General features: G+C 43.9%; 1 protein-coding gene across 1 annotated transcript in view; it reads left to right on the top strand.

The window, feature by feature from the left end:
* Positions 1-4,430: 4,430 nt before the first annotated feature.
* FIGN (fidgetin, microtubule severing factor) overlaps positions 4,431-10,225 on the top strand; it is a 121,673-nt gene continuing 115,878 nt past the window's right edge. The window contains exon 1 of the mRNA XM_038751490.1: positions 4,431-4,553. The gene's annotated coding sequence lies outside the window, so the exon portion shown is untranslated. The remainder of the gene's footprint in view (positions 4,554-10,225) is intronic.

The raw sequence follows: 10,225 nt of genomic DNA, 5'->3' as shown, positions 1-10,225 counted from the left end.
CCCGGAGAAGTGACTCGCCCAGGGTCACCCAGCTGACAACTGGCGGAGGCGGGATTTGAACCCACGACCTCCGACTCCAAAGCCCGGGCTCTTTCCACCGAGACACGCTGCTTCTCTGATTCTTGATCCTTCGTTATTGATCCTTCGGTATCGGCGATCGGTTCATCGCGGCGTTTTGGGGAGGGGGAAGGGAGTAGGACCGGGGGGAGGGGGCTTCGTTGGACGCCTTCCGAAGTGGCGTCTTCTCCACAGCCCAAAGTTGTTTTCCTGGGGGGGTGGTGAGGCCCGGAGAGGCGCTGGGCACGGGCAGTTCATTCATTCATTTAATCGTATTTATTAATAATAATAATAATGGCATTTATTAAGCGCTTACTATGTGCAAAGCACTGTTCCAAGCGCTGGGGAGGTTACAAGGTGATTAGGTTGGCCCCCAGGGGGCCTCACAGTCTTCATCCCCATTTTACAGATGAGGGAACTGAGGCACAGAGAAGTGAAGTGACTTGCCCAGAGTCACACAGCTGACAGTCGGCAGAGAAGGGATTCGAACCCATGACCTGTCTCCCCCTTTTAGACTGTGAGCCCACTGTTGAGTAGGGACTGTCTCTATATGTTGCCAATTTGTACTTCCCAAGCACTTAGTACAGTGCTCTGCACATAGTAAGCGCTCAATAAATACGATTGATTGATTGATTGATGACCTCTGACTCCAAAGCCCGGGCTCTTTCCGCTGAGCCACGCTGCTTCTCATAATTTATTAAGCCCTTACTGTGTGGAGAGCACTGTACTAAGCGCTTGGGAAGTACAAGTTATTACTCTATTAATTTTATATTACTCTATTTTATATTACTCTATTTTATTTGTAAATATTCTAATTATTTTATTTTGTTAATATGTTTTGTTGTCTGTCTCCCCCTTCTAGACTGTGAGCCCACTGTTGGGTAGGGACCGTCTCTATATGTTGCCAACTTGTACTTCCCAAGCGCTCAGTACAGTGCTCTGCACACAGTAAGCGCTCAATAAATACGATTGAATGAATGAATGAACATATAGAGGCGGTCCCTACTCAACAGCGGGCTCACAGTCTAGAGGGGGGAGACAGACAAAAAACCAAAACATATTAACAAAATAAAATCAATAGAATAGTATTCATGATAAGCTTCAAGAAGCTTACTGCCCATTGGTTTTCTTCAAGAAAATAATCATGGTAAAGGAATTGGGCTTTTTTTTTCCTTCTACGTATTTTTGCTCAGGTCCAGAAATGCAACAACTAAGCTTTTCTAATTCATTTACTTCATTCATTCACTCATTCAATCGTATTTATTGAGCGCTTACTGTGTGCAGAGCACTGTACTAAGCGCTTGGGAAGTACAAGTTGGCAACATATAGCGACGGTCCCTACCCAACAGCAGGCTCACAGTCTAGAAGGGGAAGACAAAAAAGAAACATATTAACAAAATAAAATCAATAGAATAGTATTCATGATAAAAATTTCAGGATCCAACGTAAGCTTCAAGAAGCTTACTGCCCGTTGGTTTTCTTCAAGAAAATAATCATGGTAAAGGAACTGGGCTTTTTTTTTCCTCTACGTATTTATGCTCAGGTCCAGAAATGCAACAACTAAGCTTTTCTAATTCATTTTCATTCAATCGTATTTATTGAGCGCTTACTGTGTGCAGAGCACTGTACTAAGCGCTTGGGAAGTACAAGTTGGCAACATATAGAGGCGGTCCTTTGCCAACAGTGGGCTCACAGTCTGTAAGGGGGAGACAGAGAACAAAACAAAACATATTAACAAAATAAAATAAATAGAATATGTACAAATAGAGTAATAGATACAAACATATATACAGGTGCTGTGGGGAAGGGAAGCATTCCCATCCCTGAAGCAGCGTGGCTCAGTGGAAAGAGCCTGGGCTTTGGAGTCAGAGGTCATGGGTTCAAGTCCTGGCTCTGCCACTTGCCAGCTGTGTGACTTTGGGCAAGTCACTTCACTTCTCTGGGCCTCAGTTCCCTCATCTGTAAAATGGGGATTAAGACTGTGAGCCCCCCGTGGGACAACCTGATCACCTTGTAAACTCCCCAGCGCTTAGAACAGTGCTTTGCACATAGTAAGCGCTTAATAAATGCCATTATTATTATTACGGGGAGGAAGGACGGGGCTCAGTCTGGGCCTCGAATGCCCTCCCTCCCCAGATCCACCAAGCTAGCTCTCTTCCTCCCTTCAAGGCCCTACTGAGAGCTCACCTCCTCCAGGAGGTCTTCCCAGACTGAGCCCCCTCTTTCTTCTCCCCCGCCTTACCTCCTTCCCTTCCCCACAGCACCTGTATATATGTTTGTACGTATTTATTACTGTATTTATTTTACTTGTACATATCTATTCTATTTATTTTATTTTGTTAATATGTTTTGTTCTCTGTCTCCCCCTCCTAGACCGTGAGCCCACTGTTGGGTAGGGACCGTCTCTATACGTTGCCAACTAGTACTTCCCAAGCGCTTAGTACGGTGCTCTGCACACAGTAAGCACTCAATACGATTGATTGATTGGGAAGGCCTCCTGCAGGAGGTGAGCTCTCAGTAAGGCCTAATTCTCTAATTCATTTACTTCAGACATATAGGCTGTGCCGGCTGGCCTCAAATAATCCAAATATTTCGGGAGGAAGGGTAAAGGGGATCTTCGTACTTATTGAGCGCTTACTGTGTGCAGAGCACTGTGCTAAGCGCTTGGGAAGTACAAGTTGGCAACATGGGGTGGAGAGGGGGCAGTAGCCAGCAGCAGCAGCAGCAGCAGCATTGGTGGCTAGTGGAGGACGACCCTCGTCCCCGGACCCTTTTGGTCCCGGTCGTCGTGGACAGCACGTGGGCAGCCGACCCCGGTCCCCGGGGCCGCTGGAGCGGATAAACGCCCCCAAACCGGACGAATCCGCCGGGCCCATCCGGCTCCCGGGCTCCGGGGCTGGCGAAGGGTGCGACTCGGAACCTGCACACGTTCAGCTCTGCCTGTTACTGCTGCTGCTGCTGTCCCTGCCCAACAGTCTCCACCTCCAGTCCCAGTCCCACCTCCAACCCCACTAGCCCAGCTCCACCTCCACCCCCAGTCCCACCTCCAGCCCAGCCCCAACTCCACCTCCAGGCCCAAACCAGTCCCAGCTCCACCTCCAGCCCTAGTCCCACCTCCACCTCCAGTCCCACCTGCAGCCCAGCTCCAACTCTAGTCCCACCTCCAGCCCAGCCCAACCCAGTCCAACTCCACCTCCAGGCCCAACCCAGTCCAAGCTCCACCTTCAGTCCCAGTCCCACCTCTAGCCCAGCTCCAACCCCACCAGCCCAGCTCCACCTCCACCCCCAATCCCACCTCCAGCCCAGCTCCAACCCCACCAGCCCAGCTCCACCTCCACCCCCAGTCCCACCTCCAGCCCAGGCCCGACTCCACCTCCAGTCCCAGTTCCACCTCCAGCCCAGCTCCAACCCCACCAACCCAGCTCCACCTCCACCCCTAGTCCCACCTCCAGCCCCGCTCCAACTCCAGTCTCACCTCCAGCCCAGCCCCAACTCCACCTCCAGGCCCAACCCAGTCCCAGCTCCACCTCCAGTCCCAGTCCCACCTCCAGCCCCAGTCGCACCTCCAGCCCAGCTCCAACTCCAGTCCCACCTCCAGCCCAGCCCCAACTCCACCTCCAGGCCCAACCCAGTCCCACCTCCAGCCCAGCTCCAACTCCAATCCCACCTCCACCCCCAGTCCCACCTCCACCCCAGTCCCACCTCCAGCCCAGCCCCAACTCCTCCTCCAGGCCCAACCCAGTCCCAGCTCCAACCCCACTAGCCCAGCTCACCTCCAGCCCCAGTCCCACCAACACCCCAGCTCCACCCCCAGTCCCAGCCCCACTCCAGCTCTAGTACCACCTCCAGCTCAGCTCCAACCCCACCAGCCCAGCTCCACCTCCCACCCCAGTCCCACCTCCAGCCCAGCTCCAACCCCATCAGCCCAGCTCCACCTCCATCCCCAGTCCCAGCTCCACCTCCCATCCCAATCCCACCTCCAGCCCAGCCCCAACCCCACCAGCCCAGCTCCACCTCCAGCCCAGGCCCAACCCCACCAGCTCAGCCCCACCTCCAGCCCCAGTCCCACTTCCAGCCCAGCCCAGCTCCATCCCCAGCAGCCCAGGCCCAGCCTCTCCCTCTCCCTCCTCTCCTCTGTGTCTCCCCTCCCCTTCCCTCTCCTCTCCACCCCCCTGTCTCGCCTCCGCCCGCTCCCTCCCTCTCTCTCCCTCCCTCTCCTTTGAAAACTGATCTTTGGCTCTTAGTGTGAAAGTGATTTGAATTTGGCTCGGCGGCGCTGTGCGCCTGCGCTCAGCCTCTGGCATGCTGGCTCCTTCCAAGCAGCTGTTTTGGGTTTGAAATTCCAACATGGCAGAGGCTGCAGTCAGTCTTCCCTTCAAAAACTTGGAATGATTTCAAATCATAGGCACCTTCACTTAACCCGAGCTCCCATTCATCAGCAAACACATCGGATCGATGCTACTCTAACCTATCGGGTTCCCGTACCACGCATTCAGGTAAGAGGATCTTTGCCGTTTTCCTCCCACCAGCCGAAATTTGTGTGTGTGTGTGTGTTTTTAAAAAAATCTAAATATAATCCAAGACCCGCAAGAAAAAAAAGAGATCGCCGATTTGGAACGTAAACATTTAATTGAATTTGCAGTCGTTTATACGAAACATCCAACCCGCTGCCCAGTTGTAACGTGGAAAGTAGCCCCGAAACATTGTGATGCATATTTTGGCTGCTTAATCATTGCTAACAATAGTGGGAGATTAAGAGTTCGAGATTGCAAGCCTCCCGTTTTCCTCTTAATTGGATTTACTTGTTATTGCGTTTTTACTTAAAAAAAATTAAGAAAGTGGAGCCGAGGGTGGGGCGGGACTTTCTTTGGGAACTAACTTCTGAGTAAATAAGAAGTGTAAATAAGAATCTTGCAAAAAAAAAAAGTTAAGAGGTTAAATTACAATCTGTTATCTGCGGGGACGTGAAAATGTCAGAGGATCGGTTGCAGTAAAATGTAAGCCCATCATCTTGGAGGGGGTGCAGCGTGGTGGGCGTATTGTTGGCTAGGAACGGGAGAGAAAGATGTATAATTTAATGGTATATACAATCCACTGATCCTATTACTGTCCTCCCTGGAGCTCTTGTTAGTTTCAATGGGAGTGAGTGAAATTGACATGGACTTGCATTCCTGGTCATGTGCTTTTTTTTCCTTTCTTTCTTCTCTTGTGATCTGAGATCCCCTTTTTGTTGATGTTGCTTTCCCACTTAATTATATGCATGTAGGTTAAATGAATACCTGACGAAAGGGCCCACGTTTCAAGGCAGTGACATTTGATAGCTGAGAGGAAAAGTGGCTTTAATGAAAAGCAACCTTTGGAATTCCTGCTTGTGAGAAATCCAATTCAGCTTTTTGTGCTGCCAGCAAGAAATGATCAGTAGCAGCAGTGTTTATGGTATGTCAGTTTTGGGATCTACTTCCTTTGCATCCAAATAGGAAAGACAAATGAAATAGCATGAAAAATCACTGGGGATGTTGCATGTAAATATATGCTAACAATAACTACTTGATGTTGATATAGAAATCTTCGATTGTTACACTGGTGCATTATTTTCTCCCTGCTAGAATTTGTTTATCATTCCAGTTTTGATTATAATATCAATTCCTTCCATTGTACTGATCTTAGTTGCAGTCCCAAAGTTGCATGTTTCAAGTAATGCACTGTGTACACCTTGGAACTTAAGCGATATGTAAATGAACAAAACTCAAAAATGATTTTAGACGGGGATGTGCGCGGATGTGGGGGCGGAGGGGGGAGGATTGGAACATTTCCTAATGAATATATATGTACACACACAGTTTAAATATAGTGGTTTTTTTTTTCCTCCCCCAAGTCATTAATATCAATTGACTCTTTCTCTGCTATCTCCGGATTTGACTTTATGGAGTAATCAGTTCCTCCGAGTGTGAGTGTGTAGGCTTATTGGTGAGCGTATGGAGGGTATGTTTTGCATGTAAACAAAAATCCAATTTGATCAATTGTTTACTGTGTCATGATAACTAGAGTGCGTGTGTTGTTGTTGTTGGGTTTTTTTTCCCCCCTTCTGGCTTGTGCTTGCCTGCCTCTCCCTGCTTTTACTTTTAACGTGTAACAGAATGAAATAATCGGACACTGAAATTGACTTCATTTTTAACCGCTCTCTCTCTTTCTCTCTCTCTCTCTCTCTCTCTCTACAAAAAAAAAAGGTCAGATAAAATGGAGCGTGGGGGATTTCAGTAGCTCTTGTTGCAGTGCAGTGTGTGCACTTCCAGATCTTCAATTAAGACTGAGCGAAACAACAGCAAAAAGATATTAAAGTATTTTGCACAACCGAAGGGTATGTCCACTTTCAACCGTGTTGTTGCAAAAAAAAAAAAAAGCACAAAAGAGAAGAAATAGAGAAGTGACGATGGGTCGAAGCAGCTAGGGGTCTGTAGTGCGGTCGTTGCTCTCATAACGCAAATCCGAATGAGAGGAAAGGGATTGAAAGAGCAGTTGCCCAATGTCCACTTCTAGTTTGACTCTATAGGTGACTATATAGCTGAACATTCCCCCAGGACGCCTATATGATAGCGATGATTTGGTTGAATTTTGCATTTGGAACTTGTTGACTTTGGAGGCATCAATAAGACGACTGTTTATTGTAGATGCCCAGAATTTTGCCCTGAGAAATGTTTTAAAGAGGAAAGAACACAGCTTTTTTTTTTTTTCTGGAGCTGTTGGAGCAAATGAGATTGCCAGATGGGAGATTTCCCCTCTGTGATGTTAAAGCTGTAATATATATTCAGAGCAGATTGGTCTGCTGCTTGTGATGAGGAGGATATTACATTTATAAATTTTAAATCGGAGCTCGGACAATGTGCTGAGAGCTGAAATTGGATGGTTTTGACTGGACACCGTATTGCTAGTTAAATGTGGTTTCTGAATAGTAGTAGTAATAATGATGATTACAATAATATGTAAAAAACATGTTGGGGTTAGATGATCAGATAATCCATGACATTGAACTGCAGATTGAAATGTGCATTTCCCCCCAATCTCTGCTCATTACTTAACCACAATGTGGTTTTGTAAATGTCCGCTATACAAATGTTGACCACTTAAATCGGAGATTTGTGTTCTTTAAAAGTTTTGTTTTCAATATAAACTTAGGTGAAACTAATATCATCTCCTTTCTGTTTTTTTAAGAAAATCTTCAGTTTTGGTTAAAAAATTTGTGGCCTAAAACAACAAGAGCCACAAACCTGAAAGGTTGGGAAGTGGGAAAGTACTAACACTAGCAGTTCTGCTGTTGCAAATTAAAAGTGTGTTGTGGTCAGGAAATGAAAGCTACAATGTCTCTTTTGAACAAGTCGTTTATCAAGAGAAACATCTATCAGGGAGAGACTTGTCACATTGATCCTCTAAAAGTTAGGTCTGAGTTGGAAACCGCTTTGATGTTTTTGATCCTAAATTTATAAAACCAAAAGAGCAAGGGAGCACCGGACCAAGATAGTTTTTTTTTTTAAGTATATTTCTCAAGAACCTGCAAGAACTATCTATTCCTACTGTTATGCATAAGGAAGGTTTTTAAATTGAGGTTGATAGTTTGGATTTTTGGGAGGATGGGGTGGGTGGAATCTGAAGATTAATTTTGTCATATGTAACTGCAAATTTACTTTTTAAAAGTCTTTAAGAGTTCTACGTTTGTGGTTACTTGTGTGTTTGTCCGTGTGTGTTTAATATAATTTGTATGAGTACCAACAAGCTTCAGAATCCTGTACTCCAATTTTACATTCTGTTTTTATCAGTTCCTTCTTCCTTCTTCCCCAGGTTTCTGTTACTAACTCAGCGATATTCATGACAAGTGGGATTTGTTTTTTTGTAAATCAAACACCTCCTGAATTCATCACATTTCAGAGGGTATTAGGTACACCATCTCTTCAATCTCATCATTTGCTACATATGCACTGTAGTCTTTTACATTTCATAGATAGAAAGTGCAGTTAGAGTAAATGCAAAATCTATTTATTTTTGCATATGCTGATCTAACTATTTAACTCTCCCCTGGGGCTGGGGGGAATAATGACAGTTCAGTGTGACAAGGTTTCTATTTTAGTTCTGACTGAGGAATGAGTGAAGTCTTCCTTGAATTAGAACATTTTGACCCACCTCATTGAAATAAGTGAGACTAGATTCACTCCTGCTGGTTGTTAATTATTGAATATAAATGTAGGTGCATCTAGGCAATGACGAGTGAGATGGGAGTTATAGTGAGTGTTATATTTGCTAATTAATCATGTCTGAAATGAAAGACTCATCGTGGTTATAAAGCCTCATTGTTTGCCTGAAACAGGTAGGGGTGTCAGTGTGTGTGTGTGTGTGTGTGTTGCGTGCATCCTTTATTCCTCAAAAAGAGTCTTATAGGGGCTAGTTTAGATGATTATGAAAACATTACTTTGGGTGAAAAATACTCTTTTTACTTTCAGGTAGTCAGAGAAAAATCTAATCTTGGAAACTCTTTCAATTGAAATGTGTTCCTTTACCATGTGGAATTTTACATGCAGCCTCCCAAATTTTAGTATCACAAGAGCTTCTCATTTTTTTTGAGAATCAAAAAATAAACTTTTTATTTGTTGCATAGTAGTCAGGTGACACTTATAAAACATCGTTAACTGGATGCTTATGTTAGAATGACAAAGGTTAATGATGCCCAGTGCCATGAATAATTTGTTCCTAGATAATGCTTCTGAATCTTGGACCAAAAAGTTGAAAGGGAAAGCAAAATCACAATCCCAGGAATACGTATATAGTTAATCTGATGACTTCCAATTACTATCTTAATCGTATTTTAGGGAAGTTTTAGCACGTTATCAACATGAGAAGAGAAATTAACAAGGTGATTAGAGTAGAATTCTTTGAGCAGGATTTTTAAATCAGGAATTTTTATAATTCAAAAGCCAATTAGCCAGTGTAGGGAGTTACCTCCCCTCCCCCTAAAGTTTATAATTTCTACACTACAAATTTTGAAATTTTTTAATTTTCAGATGTAAGGGATTCTGAAATGGAAATTTTTCACATACTATGCTAGCATGATCAGTTGTACTAAATTGCCTTTTTAGTAAATAATTTTCCAGCATAAAGTCAGCAAAATAGCTGTGCAGCCAACATTTTTTAAAAATTCTGATTTGATCTGATCTGTCTGGATCTAATAGCCAAAGTATCTGGATATTGTTGTATTCAGTACAACTCGTAAGAGAACAAACGTCACCTAATATTTTCATAAGGTGCCAGATGTATTGATATGAAGTTGATAAATTTAATTGCCAGGATTTTGTATGGATTTATTGATTTTGTGATTGGGATAAATTGTTCTGCAGACATATATGTGAGATATTCAGGCATGTTACTGGTCGATAGGACTTGATTAATTAGCGTATGTGTGTGTGTGTTTTCCCTGAGTCATTGATAGACTGACCTAAACAAATGGTACATAGTAAACCCTGAAAAATTACTTGGATCAAACTAGTTCATTTGATATAATTTTTTCCCTTTTTTGTGGGTGTGAAATTAGCAAGAGGAAAAAAAGACACTCCCCACCCCGAAAACCCCCAAGACTATGCAAAGTATTTTAACCTGAAAATGAAAAGGCATTTTTAGGGTATCTCTCGATATTCTAGAAGTTGCAAATTTGTGTTCAAACTTTCAACAGACAGGATTCCATCACATGTCGGAGAACAGAATGAAGTGGGCTTTTTTTTATTATTTGTGTCTGGTGGGTTTAAGCTGTTGATACCTGTTAGGAGTAGTAATAACAATAAGACTGATAGAGTTCCATATATGGATAGTTTAATTTTTGCTTTATGAAGATGTTCCTTTTTCTCAAAGAAACACTGTATCATTAGTTTCTTTTAAAATGTCAGAACAGGAAGGTTTAGGTATGGAAGTATCTGCCTCGACAACATTGGAAATATCTATATTTTGGGGGTGTGCTTTAAACAGTGATAACTTTATATACCACTTTAAAGGATTCTTACTAACCTCAATTCAGGTAGTGTGAACAAAGACTGGAAAGGGGTATGATCAAAGCATAATGCCTTGTGGGGAATTTCAAAACTATATAGGGTATAGTAAATATCCTTAGGGTGGTGCTAAACTTACACAAATT

This window comes from Tachyglossus aculeatus, chromosome 9 (assembly GCF_015852505.1).
Source record: "Tachyglossus aculeatus isolate mTacAcu1 chromosome 9, mTacAcu1.pri, whole genome shotgun sequence".
Taxonomy (NCBI): Eukaryota; Metazoa; Chordata; class Mammalia; order Monotremata; family Tachyglossidae; genus Tachyglossus; species Tachyglossus aculeatus.
The sequence above is the reverse complement of the archived record's forward strand: the minus strand, read 5'-3'. Positions and strand labels throughout refer to the sequence as shown.